The sequence below is a fragment of the Euprymna scolopes genome, chromosome 3 (assembly GCF_053919585.1).
Source record: "Euprymna scolopes isolate OS-2025 chromosome 3, ASM5391958v1, whole genome shotgun sequence".
NCBI lineage: Eukaryota > Metazoa > Mollusca > Cephalopoda > Sepiida > Sepiolidae > Euprymna > Euprymna scolopes.
In genome coordinates, this window is record NC_136484.1 from 48,032,726 (window position 1) to 48,053,301 (window position 20,576).

The 20,576-nt window shown below is 37.3% G+C and overlaps 1 protein-coding gene across 5 annotated transcripts in view; it reads right to left on the reverse strand.

Annotated features, from left to right (window-relative positions):
* LOC145254755 (proton-coupled zinc antiporter SLC30A9, mitochondrial-like) overlaps window positions 1-20,194 on the reverse strand; it is a 134,671-nt gene extending 114,477 nt beyond the window's left edge. The window contains exons 1-2 of one of the 5 annotated variants that reach the window (XM_080113532.1): window positions 20,058-20,157; window positions 18,050-18,102 (exon numbers count right to left, since the gene is read on the reverse strand). The gene's annotated coding sequence lies outside the window, so the exon portion shown is untranslated. Of the gene's footprint in view, window positions 1-8,460; window positions 8,911-18,049; window positions 18,103-20,016 lie in introns of those variants that run through there. The other 4 variants (XM_080113523.1, XM_080113511.1, XM_080113503.1 and 1 more) reach the window with 4 other exon arrangements.
* Window positions 20,195-20,576: the final 382 nt, after the last annotated feature.

The window sequence follows — 20,576 nt, forward strand, 5'->3', positions numbered from 1 at the left end:
AATGACAGAGGTTTCATCAGGCTACACCCCTCTGAATTGATAAACCGGAGGGTATCCGTAGAAAGGGTGGAATAAGTTTTGCGATTAAAACATCCTTGGTTGATATTATGGAATTTCCTTCCAGTATCTGTGACCGCATCATGAAACTTTGTATTCCTCTCTTACACAACAGATTCATTACTATTCTTTTGGTTTATGCACCAACCCTTCAAGCAAATGAAGATAACATCTTATGTTTCTATGAGTCTCTGCGCTCCATTGTTTGCATCTTTTTTTTTTTTTTTCACCTCTTATCAAGGCCCGGAAGCCACTCGGGGATAAGGGTTATTGTGTGTACAATAATCAATGGGATAATATCGTAGTAATAGTTGGTATTGGGGATTTGATAAAGTATCTTACTTAAGGGGGCGATTAATCAGGAATTTGTTTATGTTGGACTTGAAGACATCCAAGTTGTAGTCAGGTTGGAAACAGACAGACGGAAGAGAATTCCACAGGTGTGCACTTTTCAGAAAGAAGCTTTGTTCATGGAATCTACATTTTGATTTCGGCACAAATAGAGTGGGAGAAATTACTGACAATGGTTTTAGCTAGTCGGGTGTTTATCGTGAAAGATTGGCGAGGGGGGACCAGAGATTGGAGTTCAGACGAGCATCTGCCATGGAAATAGCAATAAAACAAAGACAGGCTCGCACAGTCTCTCTGTGGGAAAGAGGTTGCAGGGAAGAGAAAAGGGCATCCCCCACTAAGCCACGAAGTCTATTTTGTACTCTGTCAAGGCAGGATAGGCTGTTTTTAGAAGCTCCAGCCCAGATGTGGCAGCAGTACTCCATCTTTGGATGTACTTGGCTTTTATACAGATAGAGAATTGCATCAGTAGTGCGATATCTTCTGGAGTGGTAGAAGGATCCCACCATTTTCCCAGCGGCCCGGGCAACAGACTTGATATAAGTGTTCCATTTCAGATCAGGAGTCAAGTTCAAACCCAGGAGCTTGTCAAAACATGAAGCCTCCCCAAGACGAGATCCATCCATTTCAATTGATGCTAGATGAGGAACAGAGCGTTGATGATGTAAAGATAGGAGCTTGGTTTTAGATGCATTAAAAGTAACCAGCCACCTCTTCCCCCACTGTACCATGCGCTCAAGATCAGAGGAAAGGGAATCAGAGAGAGCTTTGTCATTTACGGCCTTTGATGTGTTGACATAGATGGTCGTGTCATCAGCATAGATGTCAGCGAATGATTTTTGGGAGATCATTGATGTAGATCAGAAAGAGAGTTGGGCCCAGGATGGACCCCTGGGGGACTCCAGCATTAATACTGTGAGCCTCTGATTGCTGTCCATCAACCACTACTCTTATGAGCCTATCAGAGAGAAATGATTTAATTATTGAGAAAATATTTCTAGTTATACCGTAGCTAGAAATCTTGTGAAGTAGGCCCTTATACCATACCTTATCAAAGGCCTTTGACATGTCAAGAGCAATTGCCCTAGAAAAGAAGCCTTTGTCGAGAGATTTACTAATCCTATGGGATATAACCATTAGCAAATCAGCTGTAGATCTAGCAGAACGGAACCATATTGCATATCACTAAGGAGATTATTTCTGCTGAGGTGGTTGACTACTTTATTTAATATGGATTCCAGTAACTTACTCATGACACGCAAGAGATATTGGTCTGTACTGAGAGGGAGATGACTTATCACCTGAGTTCTTAAATACAGGGCATACTGATGAGGTTTTCCAGGGTGTTGGAAAGCACTTCTCCTTAAGGCAACACTTAAACAGTTTTGTAAGTATGGGGGCAAGTTCTGGTTGAAGCTTTTTCAACACTATAATTGGAATGCCATCTGGGCCAGTTACTTTACTGGAATCAAGGTTCTTTATTAGTTTGGCGACCTCGGCAACCTCACGCACAGATATTTGTATGTTGGATAGTGTGTTGTCTATTGTAGGAGGAAATACGGGGAGTTGATGACCTTCGTCGCAGAGGGTAGAGTTAGCTGCAAAGTTCTTGGAAAAAGTGATTTCTGTGCGCAATGGCAGCAGCACATTCTGGGGAGAACCATGGCTGGCTGTTAGGTTTTTGTTGGAATTTTTTTGATGGTATGAATCGGTCTATGCCAACAATTAACCATTCGGTCAGGTCTGATACTATAGAGGACACATCCTTTTCAAACATGGAATGCAGAGGTAGATCAGATATGAGTGTACAGAAGCTATCCCAGTCAGCAATAGAGTATCAATATACAATACAGTGGAGAGGTACATCTGAAGACTTATTGTATTTCATTTTTATCTTCATCTTTATCTTTATTTTGCATCTACACCAATTAATTTTTTATCTTCATCTTGCATCTACACCAATTAATGAAAAATTTGTTCTTCTTGGTGATTTCAATGCCAGTGTTGGGAAAGACTGAGACCTGGAGTGCTCTTGATCGCTATAGTATCAGTACCATGAATGCTAATAGCCTTAAGCTATTAGAGATGTGTTCAGAATTTAATCTTGCTATCTGTAATACTTTTTTTGCCGTAAACTGAAGCACAAAGCTACTTAGATACATTCACGTTCAAAGCATAGTCACTTAATTGACTTCATCATAACTCAAAAACGCGACCTTCGAGATGCATATATTGTTGGTAAGGCACCTGGTTTGGATGGTGTTCTGGTGGAACTTCTAAAGATTGGAGGTGTGAATATTGCTAATGCTATCCTTGGTTTTGTTGAGGAAATCTGGGAAGGTGCTCCTGTTCCACAGGATTAGATTGATGGTGTCTTAGTGACCCTATTTAAAGGAAAGGGACAGAAGAATGTTTGTGACCACTACTGTGGGATCACGCTTTTGGAAGCTGCTGGAAAAGTTCTTGCACGACTTCTAGTAAACAGGTTACTGGAGGATGTTTGTCCTAATGCTATTCCAGAGTCACAAAATGGCTTTGGGTCTGGCAAAGGAACTATGGATATGATTATTTCAGCCTTGCAAGTCCAGGAGAAATGCATTGAACAACAGATACCGCTGTATCAAGTATTTGAGGATCTGACCAAAGCATTTGACACCGTTAACAGGGATGCTCTCTGGTTGATCTTAGAGAAAGTAGGGCGTCCTCCAACCTTTATTAGAATATTCAAGGAACTGTACAGGGACATGAAAACTCGAGTCTCGTTTAACGGAAAATTGTCTGATGAAATCCCAGATGACAATGGTGTCAAACAAGGTGATATTCCCGCCCCTACTCTTTTCTCTATATATTTTGCTGCTCTACTTGCTCATGCATTTCAGGATTGTGATAAGGGTGTCATATTAAAGTTTCGAACCACAGGTTGCATTTTTAATCTTAGAAGATTTAATGCCAGAACCAAGCTGCATCATGTCTTAGTCAAGGAGTTACTGTATGCAGACGATGCTATTTTTTTGTCACACACTGAGACTGATATGCAGCATATAATGGATAGTTTTGCTGACTCCTGCACTGCCTTTGGTCTGAGGATAAGTCTGTATAAAACAAAGGTGATGTTCACTCCTGCACCGGACCAGTCATATGTGGAGCCGAACATCATGGTCTGTGGTGCTAGAATGGGAGTAGTTGATTCGTTTGTCTACCTTGGTAGTTCTGTCGAGGGATGGCTCTCATGACACTGAAATCCGCAGATGAATTCAGAAGACATCTGTAGCTTTTGGAAGGTTGGAGAATAGAGTGTGGTCTGATCATGGCATCACAGACAGGACTAAGATCTGCCTTTACAAGACCTGTGTGCTAACCACACTGCTGTATTCATCGAAGACATGGACATTGCATGAAAGGCACATTAAATGGCTTGAACGATTTTGCCAAAAATACTTTAGAAGTATCTTAAACATCAAGTGGCAAGCACAAGTATCCGATACTGAAGTCCTTGTGAGAGCATGTTGCTCTAGTGTTGAGATCCTTGTAATCAGATCTCACATGCGTTGGGTGGGCCACCTGGTTCCAATGAAAGATTATAGGCTGCCAAAACATAGTTTTACGAGGAGCTGAAAAATGGCAAGCCTAGGAAGAGGTTCAGGGACTCTACAAAGAATAATTTGAAAGTCTTATAAATCAACATCGACACATAAGACCTTACTCTGCAAAGACCGAAGTGGCGAAAGCTTGTACGTGAAAGTTGTGATGCTCTAAGAGAAAAGAAAGCAGGCCCACAGCAATCTGCAGCATGAACTTCACAAAGGTTTAATTGATGGTCTTAAGCATGACACACAGAGCTTGAAATGCAACACTTGTGAACGAGTGCTTTTGTCAAAAGCTGGATATATCAACCACCTTAAGTTGCACAAAACTCCTGTTCAGGTCAACTTTGCACCTATTAGTCCGAATCAAACAATCTGTTTAATATGCAGCAAAGTTTGCAAGTCTACTGCTGGTTTGAAAAGACATGTGATTGTTCATAGGAATACCCTTCAGCCTCTAGAGGAAGTCAACTCGGTGGAAATTGCTCAATTTGTATGTCACATCTGCTTAAAGATGTGCAAATCTGTGGAGGGAGTGCAGAGTCATCTGAGATGGCATGGACGACAAGATTGGGAGAACAATGTGACAACGATCATCTGGAAAGATGCAGCAATCATCATATATATGTCACACACACTAGTAGGGAGGCTCAACGTTGCCAGAAATTGCATGAGAATCAACAAATGTTTCACCCTCCCATATTTTATTGTCTTTGAATTCGGTGAAATCATCCATGTTTCAATCAAATCAATTGATTGCCTGTTTTAGTTGGAGACAGTCTACAATACATCGTAGTTTACATTGCACTGTAGAGAACCTACTGATGATGTTATAAAATTACTAGATGTACCCAGTGCTGCCCGGTCATAAAATAAGCATAAATATATTTTAATTAATACAGAAACTGAGGCATGTGCATGCAAGTTTTTTTCCTAAACAGTTCACTTCTTGTAAGTAAAAAAAATAATACTCGAGCTGAGATCAAAATCTAAAGGCATTAGTCAAGTACGATAATCATTACACTAGCTTGACACAACAAAGTGTTTTCTAAAAATCTTATTAACTTAAAGCTGTCATGTTTCTCAACCATGTATGTGCAGTTGTGAAACAGTTGACAAATAGCTAAAAATAGGACGGCCTCAATATACAAATTTGCTAATTTTTACCCCCTTAGCAGCCCTTTTTTTCTGGATGAAAACCGATTATAAAGTTTTCTACATGTCTGAATATCCTTTATACCAAACCTCAAGCCTATAGATAAAAAATTTGTTGAGCATATAGGTTGAGAAGTGTCCTCACACACACACAAACATTCTCACTTTTATACTACCAGGCTTCCCGGCATTGCCTGGTCGTAAATGAACTTAAATATAATATTTTGATTAATGCAGATTTCGTATTTATCATATTGATACCTATACATAGTAATGATTTCTAAAAAGAAAAAAAAAAGACTCGTGCGCCACCACCGAGAGTCGAAACCAAAATGTTCAGCTTACGATTTACTTTTTCTACGTATTTGTTTGTTTCCCCAAGATGTTTGGGAAAACCAGCTCCCCATAAAAAGGGCAGTGACCAAATGAATAGCAATTGTCTGATATGACGGGTTTCTCCAACATTGATCAAAGCTTATTGCTTTCTGGCCGTCCCTTGGAAGAGTGCCAGGGAAATGCAATTTCTTTGAATACTTTAGCCTTATTTATACAAAAATAATGAACAAACACGCGAGAAGACAGAATAGTGAAAATTTTATAAAATAAAAGTCGCTCAAATAAAAGATAAACAATGTCTGTTCGTAAATTATAGATATAATCTCGGGAGTATATAAAACGTTCTGAAATTTTGTTTTTGTAAGCAAAAAAGAGGAAAAAGGAGAAAGGAAAGAGAAAGGATATGGGGAGAAAGGATAGGGGAGAAAAGGAAAAAAGGAAAAAGGAAAAAAGGAAAAAAGGAAAAAAGGAAAAAGGAAAAAAGGAAAAAGGAAAAAAGGAAAAAGGAAAAAAGGAAAAAGGAAAAAAGGAAAAAGGAAAAAAGGAAAAAGGAAAAAAGGAAAAAAGGAAAAAGGAAAAAAGGAAAAAGGAAAAAGGGAAAAAGGAAAAAGGGAAAAAGGAAAAAAGGAAAAAAGGAAAAAGGAAAAAAGGAAAAAGGAAAAAAGGAAAAAAGGAAAAAGGAAAAAAGGAAAAAGGAAAAAGGAAAAAAGGAAAAAGGAAAAAAGGAAAAAGGAAAAAAGGAAAAAAGGAAAAAAGGAAAAAGGAAAAAAGGAAAAAGGAAAAAAGGAAAAAGGAAAAAAAAGGAAAAAGGAAAAAAAAGGAAAAAGGAAAAAAAAGGAAAAAGGAAAAAGGAAGGAAAAGAAAAAAGGAAAAGAAAAAAGGAAAAGAAAAAAGGAAAAGAAAAAAGGAAAAGAAAAATGGAAAAGAAAAATGGAAAAGAAGTAAAGAAAAAAGGAAAAGTAGTAAAGAAAAAATGACGTGTGCCGGGTGTGAATTTGCAAGTTAGTAGGTGATCACTTTTACCGATGGACCCACGAGGATACATGTTGCAAATTCAGCTATTTAAAAATATAGAATGTAACAAAGGACCTTGCATGCGCGGTTTGTAAACCGTGTCAAAAGCAAGGTTTTTATCTGACCCCCCCCACACTTCTAAACAAAACGATATTTCTACATGTAATAATTAACAAATTTTTCCAATTCTTTGATATTATGTGTCCGAGAAATTGCTCTTTCTAACAATACCATGTTTGTGCCTGTACGATGCAGATGAAAAGTTTTTAGCAGACACACCGACAACTGAGATTTATATAATAGACAGAGAGAGACACCTGGCATTACCTGATCGTAAGAAAACAATAATTGTGACAGTGGGTGGGGGAATTCTGCAATGAGGCGGAGGTGTTGCCCAGTTGTTAAAAAAAGAAGGCAAAGTCAAAATTTTGTAAGCAAGAAAAAAAAAAGAAAGATAAAAATAAATTGACGCATGCTAGGTATGAACTTGCATAACTTTAGTAAGCAAACGTCTTATCAATGAGCCCACAAGGACACATGTTATAACGTCACAAATTTAGCTATTTAAAACGGAATAACATAACAGTTACCGCATCGAAACCACGGTTTTTATTTGACCCCCACTTCAAACAAAATGACATTTCTACACAAAATAATCAACAATTTTTTTCCAACTTTTCGATATTTTTTGTCCGAGAGATCACTTTTTCTAACAATGCCACACTCTTGCCTGTACGATGCGTATGACAAAAGTTTTAGTGAACATACAAACACGCACAAACAAACGTCTGAGATTTTTTAATAGACTAGTGAGATGGAAGCGCCCGCCATTGCCAGTCATTTAAAAAAATAAAAAATATATAGACACGTGCCAAACACAAACTTGCATAACTTAAATTAGTAAACAAATGCTTTATCGATGGGTCTAAAACAAATTTCTTAATATCACAAATTTAGCTATTTAAAATGGAAAAACATAATGACACGTTGCGCATGCACAGTTTGCAAACTGCATCGAAAACAATCTGACCCACTGTTCAAACAAAACATTTCTACACTAAATAATTAATGATTTTTTCCAATTTTTCGATATTTTTTGTCCGAGAGATCACTCTTTCTAACTATGTCATGTTTGTGTCTGTACTCTGCGGATGACAAAAGTTATTAACGAACATACAAACACATACACACACGTTTGGGATTTATTTAATAGATGAAAAAAATTACACACTCAAACCAAAAAATAGAAACTTACATATTTAATTTTTATGAATGAACGTAAATGTTAAAATTGATTCAATCAGTCGCAAACTTATCTAAAAATGACGGCTGGTTTAGAGATTGATGCGGTGGGTGGAAGGGCCTAAACTGTCTACCTTATTTTTTTTTTTTTTGTTAATGCTGTGCATTTGTAGTTAATCAAATAAAACGTTACTTGAATTTTCCCATTTTTTTAAATTAATTTGTGCAGTCTTTATATTAAATATTTACATTTTATTATATTTTATTTTTTCGCAAGATTATAGAAAAAAATTTCTTACGTTGATGTTTAGACGTTTGCGGAGTTGAATGTAATAGTCAAAGAAATAAGCGCCCACATGTGTGTGCTTTGTATGGCTGTATGACTTACTTTCAGGTGGGATCTGAGAGAGAGAGATAAAGAGAGAGATTAAAGATGGCGGATGTGGCTTTATAAGGAGTGGTCTCGTGGAATCGCACAAAAATCACACTGCCCAGCACACACATATGCAAATGAAATGCAGTCAGTTTTTTTTTATTAAAAGCCTGTTGGTAGAGATGAGAGGGACAGACGCATGCTGGAAGTTGAGAGAGAAAATTGTGAGGAGGAGGAAATACAGTGACGAATTCTATCTGAATATTTTTGTTTTTTCCAAAATACCAGCCCATTTAACTGCAAGCTATTTCAGCGTAATGGGGGAAAAGTTCAAGCTAAAATTGATACCAGAATTTGATGGCTCGACCCCGGTACTTGACTGGGTGGAAAAGGTGAAACTGCATTGCCTGTTGTCTGGCATGAAGAGCATTGAACACGTGATTCTTCTACGTCTGTCCGGCAGGGCTTTCACAGTGTATCCACAGCTTACTTTGGAGGAAAAACAGGATATGAGAGGATCAAGGCAGCACTATACAAGGTGTTTGCTATTAATCCTGTCACTGCTTGGGAGTAATTTGAGGTAAGAACCTTACGTCCAGGTGAAACTGTCGATGCATATCTGGCTGAGTTAACAAAGTTGACGGTGTTGTTCAGTGGGTTCAATGAGTGGGCCTTGGCAAGCAAATTTTTGGCAGGGCTCCCAACCAGAGCAAAGCAACAACTGCGACCTAGCTCAAGCATAGTTTCATTGTCCCTCAATGACCTGGTAGACCGGGCCAGGACCGTGATGAAGAATACCTATGAGATGAAAGAACCAGTAGTAGCATTACAAACATATGCTGTATTTTCGTGGACATCAGCAATATTACATACCTAATGTGCCTCAACAAGTCATACCTTTTTTATTTGTGGGTCAATTTTTAAAAGAATTACATTGATGGAAAGAGAATAAAATAAACATTCCAATGATGTTAATTTATTTTTTTTTTATGCGTTCAATGTTTTTATGCTTCAAGTTAAAAATGAAAAAAACGGTAAAAAATTACGATAGCAAAAAGGGGAACTGTTTTTCAATGTTGACATTTTATACGTTACATTGGGATACATATGCGCCAGGTAAAATTTGATTGGATATGGCTGAAATTTTGCAGACTATATAGTCATAGAAATCCATCTCTACTGCACTTTGATTTATATTTTTACGACCACAGGAAGCAAAGTTACGACCAAGCAAAGTTGACAAAAAATATTTCAAAATTGATAAGATAAATTGGCATATATCATCCATTTTCATATAGATAATGGTTTCAGAATTATTTTCATGTATAATATGTAAATATTTGATGATTATTAAGTGTGCAAAAATTTCTTTAAAATGTTATCTTTTATAGAAAAAAAAACGGCTCGCTAAGCGCAAATGTGCTGAGCTGACTGAAGTATTCTTAAAAATAGAAAACTGTTTTTCTGCTTTCGTCTTACTAGATTTGTCAATTTAAAAAAATTATTTTCAAGTTTTTCAAATTTGATTTCCAAACAATACTGTTTTGTTGTTTTTAACGTTTTTAGTACACACAAAATAAAAGCGTTAAAAAACAAAATGTACTAAGTACATGCGTTTAACTTCTTGTAGTTAAGGTAGAATTGTGTTTTTTAGTGGTAAAAAAAAAAAAAAAAAAAAAAAAAAATATAACAAACAAAAAAGGTACTTGTGCACTTATGCTACCATGCTGAAATAAAAACATTTAGAAACCCATTCTTAACGTGGGGAAGGAAGGGTGTTTTTTGTTAACTATTCTGTACTTTCACCTAAAAATTAAATAAAAAAAGATATCGTGACACTTGAATTTATTTTTTAACTCATTGTCAAGACCATTTATTTAGAATCTGTAAAAAAAACCAGTTTATTTTTTTTTATTAACTAAGGATATCTAAATAATAATAATAATGATAACTAGGCGGTTCAATACAGAATTTTATTGTGATGCATTTTGTAAATTTTTACCTTGTTTCCACCTTAACATTTTTCTTTAAAATGACTACCTTTCAAGGTTTTCGGGTATACTGAAAACGAATATCGCAATTAAATTTTCTGCAAATAAGTAGCTTTCCGAATATCAAGCAATGTCATTTCTTATGTTATTGCTGGTGGCCATCTTGGTATGCGTGTTAGCGCATAATTTCTCGGGGTTGCGTTTGCACATACCAAGATGGCCATCACCAATAACATAAGAAATGACATTGCTTAATATCCGGAAAAACTACTTATTTGCAGAAAATTTAAATGCAATATTTGTTTTTAGCATTCCCTAAAACCTATAGAAGTAATCATTTTAAATGTTAAGGTGGAAACAAGGTAAAAAATTGCCATTTTATTTCTTTGTTTACATAATTGAATTTTCAGTAAAACAACAAAATAGAAATGACAAAAATTACAATCAACTGGTGAATATATAGTTGTTGCTTATCAGGATTCCTGGTATCCTGGTACTGTGAAAGTTATATCGAGGATTCATGTAGAGTACAATTTATGGTTGCATCTCAGAAAATAGGGGTATATTTTGGGCCAGATAGAGAGGATTTACAAAATTAAAAATTGGACTGGTCCTAAAATGCATGTTCTGGTCGACTATGGGAATTTCCATCTTTTACAGAAATCCAAAATCTATATGAAAATTTTCTTTGATTTATTTCTAAGATTAATTCATATCTACTCAATTTTATTTTTTTGAGGGGAGTAGTAAATACCGGCCATGAATGCTGTTTAGGCATTCAATGGCTACACCCAAGATTAAGCTCTCCTTTGGTGAGGAGGCAGGAAAATGCCTATTCTCAATACCACTAGAATACTTAGTTTTGTTCATAAATAGACACCTGCTGTATGATACCATGCGCCAGTTATAAAAAATTGAAATTTGTACATCTGAATTTATAATTCATGGCTTATGATAAAGAGATACATCAGACTTGACTGTATAATCAGAAAGAGCACACAATTTTACATAAGAGTGCTAAGTTTCATGAGAACAGCTTGAAAATAAATAAATGGTGGCGAAATTACCAAATTTCTTGACATATTGAGGTCCATAATTTAGCCCACTTTTTCTAAAAAAAAAATGTCCACGGAAAAGCCAAAATTTTAGCACTTAAAATTCTCATGACTTTTGAACTACTGATGGTATTCGCATAATTCAAACGGTTTTAACCATCTTTTGCATAGCTCTTTTCATGCAACTTGATAAAATAACAATTATCTAAAAAGAAAAGAAAAAAAAAATCAACTTGTAATGCTACCAGTAGTCACTGCTGCACAGTCCACACCAAGTGATGATAGACTGTCTCAGGGACTCGGCCCACGTGGTGAATCATGTTATAGGTGCAATGGCCAGGGCCACATTGCGACAAACTGTTGGCGGCAACTGACAGCTGTTCATTGCTACCAGTGTAATGAGATTGGTTATATGGCCCGGGATTGTGCAGGAAATGGGGTCAGGGACAAGGTGCCCGTGTTGACATCTTCTCCAAGCAAAACGAGGTGCTTCCAACCATTCAGGTCTATATCAACAAGACATTGTGCTCAGCACTCTTCGATTTCGGGTGTTCCCACACCATAGTGTGCACAGATCTCTACTGCACTTGGAAGAAGAATGTCAGGGGACCATCATCAGTGGAGAGATGCAGACATGTTGTGGGGTGAACATTCGCACAAGAACAGGAAACTCGGTTAATGTAACACTCTAAAAACTGGAGCTTTGGCCTGCTTCTAGACTACAAGGGGCGTGTAATAAGTAATGCCCCGACACACTTCCCATAGCAGTAGAGCAACGAAACTTAGCACAGTTATTAGTCTTTCTATACATAGGAACCACCCAGAGTTATGCATTTCTCCCATCGTTTGATGCAGTGCTGGAGCCCGTTTTTGTAGAACACCCTAGGTTGGTCCTCCAACCACGTGACTTCAGAAATCAAGGCAGCACCATCTGGGAAACGCTTTCCTTTCAAAAACAACTTCATGACTGGGAAGAGGTGAAAGTCAGAGGGTGCAAGGTCAGGAGAGTAGGGAGAATGGGGAAGGATTTCATAACCACATGCCCATGCTTTTCATCTGGCGACATGCGAGTTGTTGACCGGAGCGTTGTCCTGCAGGAGGAGGGTGCCTTTGCTGATCTTGCCCCGCATCTTGATTTTGATAGCTTCCCTTAATTTCCTCAAAAGTGAAGCATAATAGGCTCCTGTAATTGTGGTACCCTTTGCCAGGAAATCTGTCATCACTACTCCGTCCTGGTCCCAGAAGGCTGTGAGCATGACCTTGCCAGCGGAGAGCTGCACCCTTGCTTTCTTTGGAAGTGGTGAGTCCAAGTGCTTCCACTGCATTGACTGGGCTTTTGTCTCTGGATCATAGTGATGGGCCCAGATTTCATCCTGTGTAATCAGTCTTTTGAAAAACTTTGACTCATCTTCTTGGTACATCTCCAAATTCATCCTCGAGCTCTCGACGCGTTCTCGGTTCTGGAATGGTGTGAGAAACCTGGGAATCCATTTGGCAGATACCTTATGCATATGCAAATGGTCATGAATGATAGTTTCCACAGACCCTGTACTAATTTTGACATCTTGGACTATTTGGCGAATAGTAATGCGCTGATCTTCCAAAATGGCAGCCTCAACTTGACGGACAGATGCCTCATCAATGGCAGAAGGGGGGCAACCAGGTCTGGGAGCTGTTTCCACAGACATGAATTCACGATGCCAGCATTTTACAAGGTCATATGATGGGGCATTATCACCATAAGTTTCTTTCATTTCATCAAAAGTCTCCTGTAGTGTGCGTCCTTTCAAATACAAAAACCGGATCACTGCTTGACAGGCTTCATTTCACACCTGACTCAGTTCAAACACCTGTAAAACAGAAACCACAATTAGTTCAGAGCTGTAATTTGCCACATAACCCGTAGAGATATAAATCATTGCACATGCAAAATTTCAGCTAGATCAGACAACTGGAAGTGGGTCAGGGGCATTACTTATTGCACGCCCCTCGTATGATGCCATCAGAGCCCTAGGTGGTGTTCACATAACGCAGACATGGGTGGTACAGTTTCAGGGGAAGGTTCCAGTGTACGCTGTGCTGAGGATTGACCAGCCAGACTTTCCTGTCGAATGTGACCAGCAGCAGAAAGCTTGGATCGCCTCATGGAAGAAATGCGGAATGGAGTGGGCGAGTACCATGTGCCCAACTAAATGAGGCCTGCATACAAAGAGGAACTCCACAAATGGATCAAGGATGGCTGGTTGATTTCCTACCCCTATGAAAAACTTGGCCCTCTGGAAGGCTGGTCCCGCTGATGGTGATTGCTCAGCACAACAAAGTAAAGGTGAGGCCAGTGATGGACTACCACAAACTAAACGTGAATATTAATGTGTTCACGGTAGATGCTGACATTTTTGCCAGCAAGCTACAAGAATGGCACCAGCAGGGTTCCAATGTGTCCCTGCTGGATCTAAGAAAACCGTACCTACAGGTCCAGATCAGCGAGACGATGTGGCTATTTCAGACGGTGGTGTTTGCCGGCAGGAGGTACTGCCTTACCAAACTAGGCTTCGAGCTGAACGTGACACCTCAAATAAAAGACCATCATCAATCGTGTGTTGTCACAGGAAGAAACGATAAAAGAGAGGGCATCGGCGTACCTTGATGACATATGTGAACGAAGACATTGTGTCATCATCACGCGTAAGGTCCAAACCGGCAGAGTTTGGTTTGATTTGCAAGGACCCAGAACGTTTGGAGGATGGCGCTCATATCTTGGGCTTGAGCGTTCGACAGGAGTGAGGGACCTTGAAGTGGGAGCGCGGAACTGCCTGAAATGCTCGATATCTTCACGGGGGCGAGCTGTATTATCCCTGTGTGGAAAACTTGTGGGGCACCTACCAATGTGTGGATGGACTCGTGCAGCAACAGGCATTATAAAAAGGAGGGCAAGCATAGTCACCAAAGGCTGGGATGATAAAACAGCAGACGATTTATCGGTTCGCATAGGGAAGGAGACCATTGCAAGGGTAAAGCAGGATGACTCCGCCAAAGGAAACTGGTGCATGCAGGGAGACGAACTGAATGTGTGGGTGGATGCAAGCTCTCTGGTGTGCTGTTGGAGAAGAATGGGGCTGCAATTGAGGACACCTACTGGTTGATGCTGCTCATATCAACGTGGCAGAGCTCGATGCAGTGATAAAAGGAATCAACCTTGCACTCCAGTGGAAAGTCAGAAAATTATGCATACACACTAATTCGCTATGCATATACCTTTGGATATCGGACACACTGACATGCAAAACCAGGGTGCACGCTAAGACAACCACTGAAATGCTGATCAGATGGAGGTTGGAGACCGTAAGAAAGCTGATAACAGTGTACAACCTGTTTGTGGATGTGGTACTGGTCACTTCAAATTGCAACCTTGCTGTTAGGCTCACTCAGGTGCCACAGAGATGATATGATGTCATGAAGAAGGAAGCTGAGCCAGTACCATTATTATGTGCTCCTGTATTGAGGCGGCGGACAAAATCAGGGAGATACACTACAACAGTGGGCAACTCGGAGTGAGATGGACATCTTATTTTTTGCAGTTGACCAATCACTTGGTGTCCAAAACTGCAGTGAAAGCAGTGGTCAAGGGAATGCCAAACATGCCCTGGCTAGATGGCAAAAAGGTCAGCTGGGAGAAGACATGAATTGGAGCCGACTAGGTATGGACATAGTCCATTACGGCAGCCAGCACTGATTGTGAACCAACGAGGTTCACAATCTGACACCCATTAATAAAACAGGACTCCTCCAGTGTCATCCGTGAATTGGAGTCTATATTTTATGGAAAGGGGCCGCCTGAAGAGATCCTCATGGACAATAATATGGACTTTTGCAGTGAGAAGTTCAGGCATTTCGTAGATGAGTGGAGGGTCTGGCCCAAACACCAATGTGTGTATGTGCCAAGTGGCAACGGCATAGCAGAGCGGTGCCACCGAAGCGTGAAGTAGATTGCAGCAAGAAAACAATGCATGATCGCAGAGGCGGTTTATAGATATAATGCAACACCAAAGGATGCAATGACTTCTGCAAGCGCACCTGCCAATGCATTCGACTGCTATTAAGTGCGCTTCAAGGACATTGACACCCGTCTGCCTGATCAGCAGGGAACACGAAGGACGTAGGAGTTAGGAGACATCATCTGGGTGAAACCTCCCAATAGCCGATGCACCACCAGCTTTTAAAAAGGACAAATTACTGGTATCATCAATGAGCAGGCCATGCTAGTCGAGAGTACCCCATGCCATGTGAGGGATGTCTGGTCCGCCCTAAATATGAACCAGTTGTCGAGTAGCAGTAATGGTGAATCATCCGACAACTTGTGGATCTGACCTATTCTCCACAGCAGTGATGGTACGACTGAACACCAACACTAATGCCAATATTTTCAGCACCCCTTCTGAGAGCTCCGGTGAAGATGGAGAAGTCCAGTCTGATGGTATGACTACAAACCTTAGCACTGATGCCGATAGTTCTGACGCCCCTTTTTAGAGCTTCAATGAAAATAAATATGAAGTCCAGCCAATCCCCCTTCGTAGGAGTGCCCGCAACAAACAAACATGTCCACAATGCCATATGCGTGATCTTGAGACTAGGGGGGAGTGAGGACTTGAATATAACAGTCAAAGAAACAAGCGCCCATGTGTGTGTGCTTTGTGTGAGATCAGAGAGTGAGAGAGAGATTAAAGATGGTGGGTGTGGCTTTATAAGGTGTTGTCTCATGGAATTGCACAAAATCACACCACACATATGCAAATGAAATGCAGTCAATTTTTTTTAATAAAAAGCCTGCTAGTAGAGGTGAGGGACAGACGCATGCTGGAAGTTGAGAGAAAATTGTGAGGAGGAGGAAATTCAGTGACGAATTCTATCTGAATTTTTTTTTTTTTTTTGCTAAAATACCAACCCATTTAACTGCAACGTTCATTGAAATATTACATGTAAAATGTATGCTAAAAATTGCGAGAAAAGGAAATTTAAATGTCTTCACATTGTTGCAAGGTTGGTGATCGGAGGAGGATTAGTTTCATCTTTGATTTTGGGAAATCTAGTCACGTTCTTGGCTCTAGTTTTCATACTTCCTGCTGGAAGGAAGGAATTTGCATATGTGTCTGTAAACCGGTTATTTAAAAGCATCACTTCCTTCCTCCTGGAAGGAATTTTTGATGACGGTTAAACTTCTAAGGTACCTCTATTTGTTACTTTTACTAGAGTTCAATTCCACCGATTCCAAGTTTAGATTTGTGTTATTTGACTCCTGACAAAGTTGAGGTCACGACTTAACAATACTCCGCAAGCTTTACAATCCCACCCAACTCAGATCTACGTTCTCACTGAATTTTCAACAAAATGTTACATTATTAAAAACATGGGAGATGTTTTGCAATTGTGTGTGTGTGAGTGTGAAAATATTGAATAAACAATGCTTAATTCGACCGTAATATCATTAGTTCGAGAAAATTATGGTAAAACTTGTGGAGAATGCGTGGTTTTACAGTTATCATAAAAATGGAACGGAAATTTAAATTTCGTTCCGTTTTAATTTTTTTATTATTATTATTATTATTATTATTATTATTATTGTGTCCCCAAACGAAAGGAATCGAAAGAATAACATTCAACAACCGTACTTTTCATATATATAAGAAAAGTTTTTTTTATACATATTTAAAATTTTATCAACAAAAACGAAATAATTTTTAAACAAAGTCAATTTGGTACACCTTTTTGGTATTTTTTTTTTACTACATAATTCCAAATCACAGTTCACATTGGGAATGTCAACTATGCTTACAACGAATAAACACCCCAACCTACCCATGTTAAGAACGGCTTTCCCCAAACCTTGTCAGCATACTCGAAAGTTGACATGTCGACTGAACGAGGAGTTGGTCAGTTGGACGTAATAAAAATGAACCGAATTTAAAAGGGAACCAAATTTAAATTTCCTTTTCATTTTTACAACAACCATAAAACAGAGCATTCTCCGCAAGTTTTACCAAAATATTTTTTTCTTCTAGTAATAACAAACTAACACGGACTTCAGGGTCTTTTTTTCATGTTCTGAAAAAAAATTTTTTTTTAATTGTTAGTCTATGATGCTTTATTTTCATAAAAAAAAAAAAAAACGCCAAAATAAAATCCGATTTTTCTTTAAATTTTTTTTTTTTTTTTTTTAGTATTTAAAAACTATAACTTTAGTGAAGGTGTTTTTTGTTTACACAATAGATTTCCATTAAGATTTAAAACAAAAAATAATGGGTTCATTATATTTCGTGATCATTGATTAATAAATACAGAAAATTTCATTTAAATTGATTGATTTTCTGAATTTTTAAGTGAAGAAAAGGGTCAAAACGTTGATACATTCTGGGTTATCGGCCATTCATTTTGCACGTACTTGACTTGGTACATAGTTAATGTAGATGCAAAAATAAGCACAGTTTTTTTTTTATATTTTTATTTCTTTAAAACAATTTTTTTTTTTTTTTAGATATTCAAAGCGGACGATTTTCTTCAATTTCAAATGGTTGCGACTGATTAGTTAATTTGGATCACACGATCACACCTGATTTTTATTAGTGGCAGGCATTTTTATGCCGTCAAACTCAAAGGGCATCACGTAAATTTGGCAATTGTCCAAAAGGGAGATCACTCTAAACTTTCAGATTTATTTTCCTTAATTCGTAGAAAATGCATATGATTCGATGAATCTATACAAAAATAGCAGAAAAGCGGTTCTTCTATTGTAACTATAAATGTTCACATTTTGATGCATAAACATCAAAATGTTAAGTTTTATGGTTACATTCATTATTTTTATGAAGCAGAAGCAATCATTCGTAAGAAATTTACCTGTCACGTTCTTGTTTTTTTCTTCATTAACCCGTGGACAATTGTTGTAGAATCTATGTAGTCAAAATAATATAGTGTTACTGTTATGCAGAGAAGGTACCGTGTTAGTATTTTAAAGTTAATTTCAAGTTTTACGTTATTTTTTTTTTTTTTTTTTTTTTTTTTTTATTAAATTAAGTGATGGCCCATTCTTAACATGGCTAGCTATACCATAACCATCACTGATGGTACAGCCATGTTAAGAATGCGTTTCTAAATAATGTTATAATTTCAGCACGATACCTTCTCTGCATAAGCCCCCCCCCCTCTAAAATAATATTAATAAAAAAAATTAGAGTTAGACACTTTTCTGTTTTTTTGGGGGCACTCACTTGTACAGTTTAATCAAGACATTAGAAAAATGAAAATATCGAGAGAGAGAAAAAAAAAAAAAAAAGTTATATTGTTCGTATCCGTTTTGAACTGAAGATCTCCGAAAAAAAATTTCACTTAATTTGATCGAGTAGTTTGTTTTTTGTTTTTTGCAGCGGAAAAACACGTTTTTATGAGAGCGCGTTGAAGACAGCCATCTTGAATTTTTTTATTTTTTTTTATTTGTGTTTGGAGTTTACAAACGCCACGGGGAGATAACTCCAGTTAAAGCGCCGACGCTCCTTCCACATCTTTTTTACTAGCTTTTCTTCCTAAAAATCGAACCTTTTGCTCGGTATCATAACAAATTGTTTTTTCGCTGTAAAACAAAAACTACTTGATGAAATTAAGTGAAAAATTTTTTCGGAGAACTTCATTCCATAACGGATACGTACAATTTAAATTTTTTTTTTTTTTTCGATATTTTCATTTTTTTAATGCCTTGATTAAACTGTACAAGTACCGAAATACATGCATTCTTTCATGATTTTGTGTTGCGAAATTATTTTAAGCCTCATTTAAAAACTTTTTTACTTACAATTTTGGGTAAATTTATACAAATACCGTGACAGCGAATTAGTAGAAGAAAATGTACCCTAACCCTAACCCAGTTTTCAGATTCGTGTTCAGCACACCGAAACGTAACAGAATACTACGTAAAAGATTTTACTAATTCGCTGTCACGGTGTTTGTATAATAATACCTGTATTTCAATATTCACGCATTTCTTTTATTCTATTCTCTGACGTTAAAATTTTATAATTCACAACAAATATTGGTGTTTATGCATAATACGAACCGTACGATTTTTTTTAATAGGATTTTACAGTTAAATTCAATTTTTACAGTATATTGTTTATTTAATTGTTAAATGGAAGTACAGAAAAGTTACAAAAAGCACTCGCCTCTTCATGTTAAGAATGGGTTTCTGAATAAAATTTCCGCACACTCCGTATTTTGGGTTATATTTTGGTATTATATATAACTAATTATTTTCCCCATTCATATATCCACTCGATTTCAGGAAACCATTCTCCCGTGTATTACCTCTTTCTTCAGGCAGTAGCTTGCTTTGTTGACGATCACCAGGAGCGTTCATTTTACATATAGGGTGAACGCCGTTTTTCACCCTATATGCAAAATGCTGACGGAGAATACATCCAAAATTACACTTTGTGAGATAATTCTGGATTTTCCCACGTTATATCACAAACTTTTTTGTGAGAAAAAAAAAAAGTAAATATCACCAATAATTTAAAGTCCATTCATATTTTTGGTATTTTTGTAGAATTTAAAAAACAAAAATTATTATTATTATTCTAACCCTAATATAAGGCTAAACTAACCTTAACTCAAGTTTCAGATTTATTTCTGCAAAAGTCAGTTAGGTTCGGTTCAAATTCTGTATAAGCACCATTTTTTTTTTTTTTTTGCTTATATTTCGGAGAAACTCATTTTACTTTCGCGTAAACTGAAATACATCAGAGAAAAAAAAAAGCAGAGACATTGATGAAGATAATGATTGTAAAATGTATTGCAGTAGAAAAGAAATTTACCTTCGAAATAAAAAAAAATAATAATAAGTTGCCTCACCTACCTGTGGTAGAATGAGGGTTAAAATAAAGTTAGGTAAAAGTCCCAAAAGAGAACGCTACGGATTATAGCAGCCGCCATATTCAAAAAAACAACACCAACACGAGATTCACACGAGACTAGCGAAATGTCGCAGAAAACTTATTTTAAACCGCATTTAGAATTTTATTATGTATTTCTGCATTTATAAATTTATATTTTAGTATATACATACATATTAGATTTATACGTGTGTTTTTTATTTTTCGTTTTCACTTTTATTTTTTAACAAATAAGAAACAAAAATGCCCTTCAGTAACTTTAAACTCTAATTCTAGCCCGGGATGGCAATACGAAAAAATATATAAATAGACTAATTTGGTTAAAAAAAAAAAAAAAAATATATATATATATATATTGTGATTTTATTTTATTATTTTATTTATTTATTTCTTGTTTTATTTTTGTTCGTTTGTTTATTTTTTAGAGACCCCCCCCCTGTCATTATGCATTTACTGGTTCGTTTTTGATGAATGTTGCATTG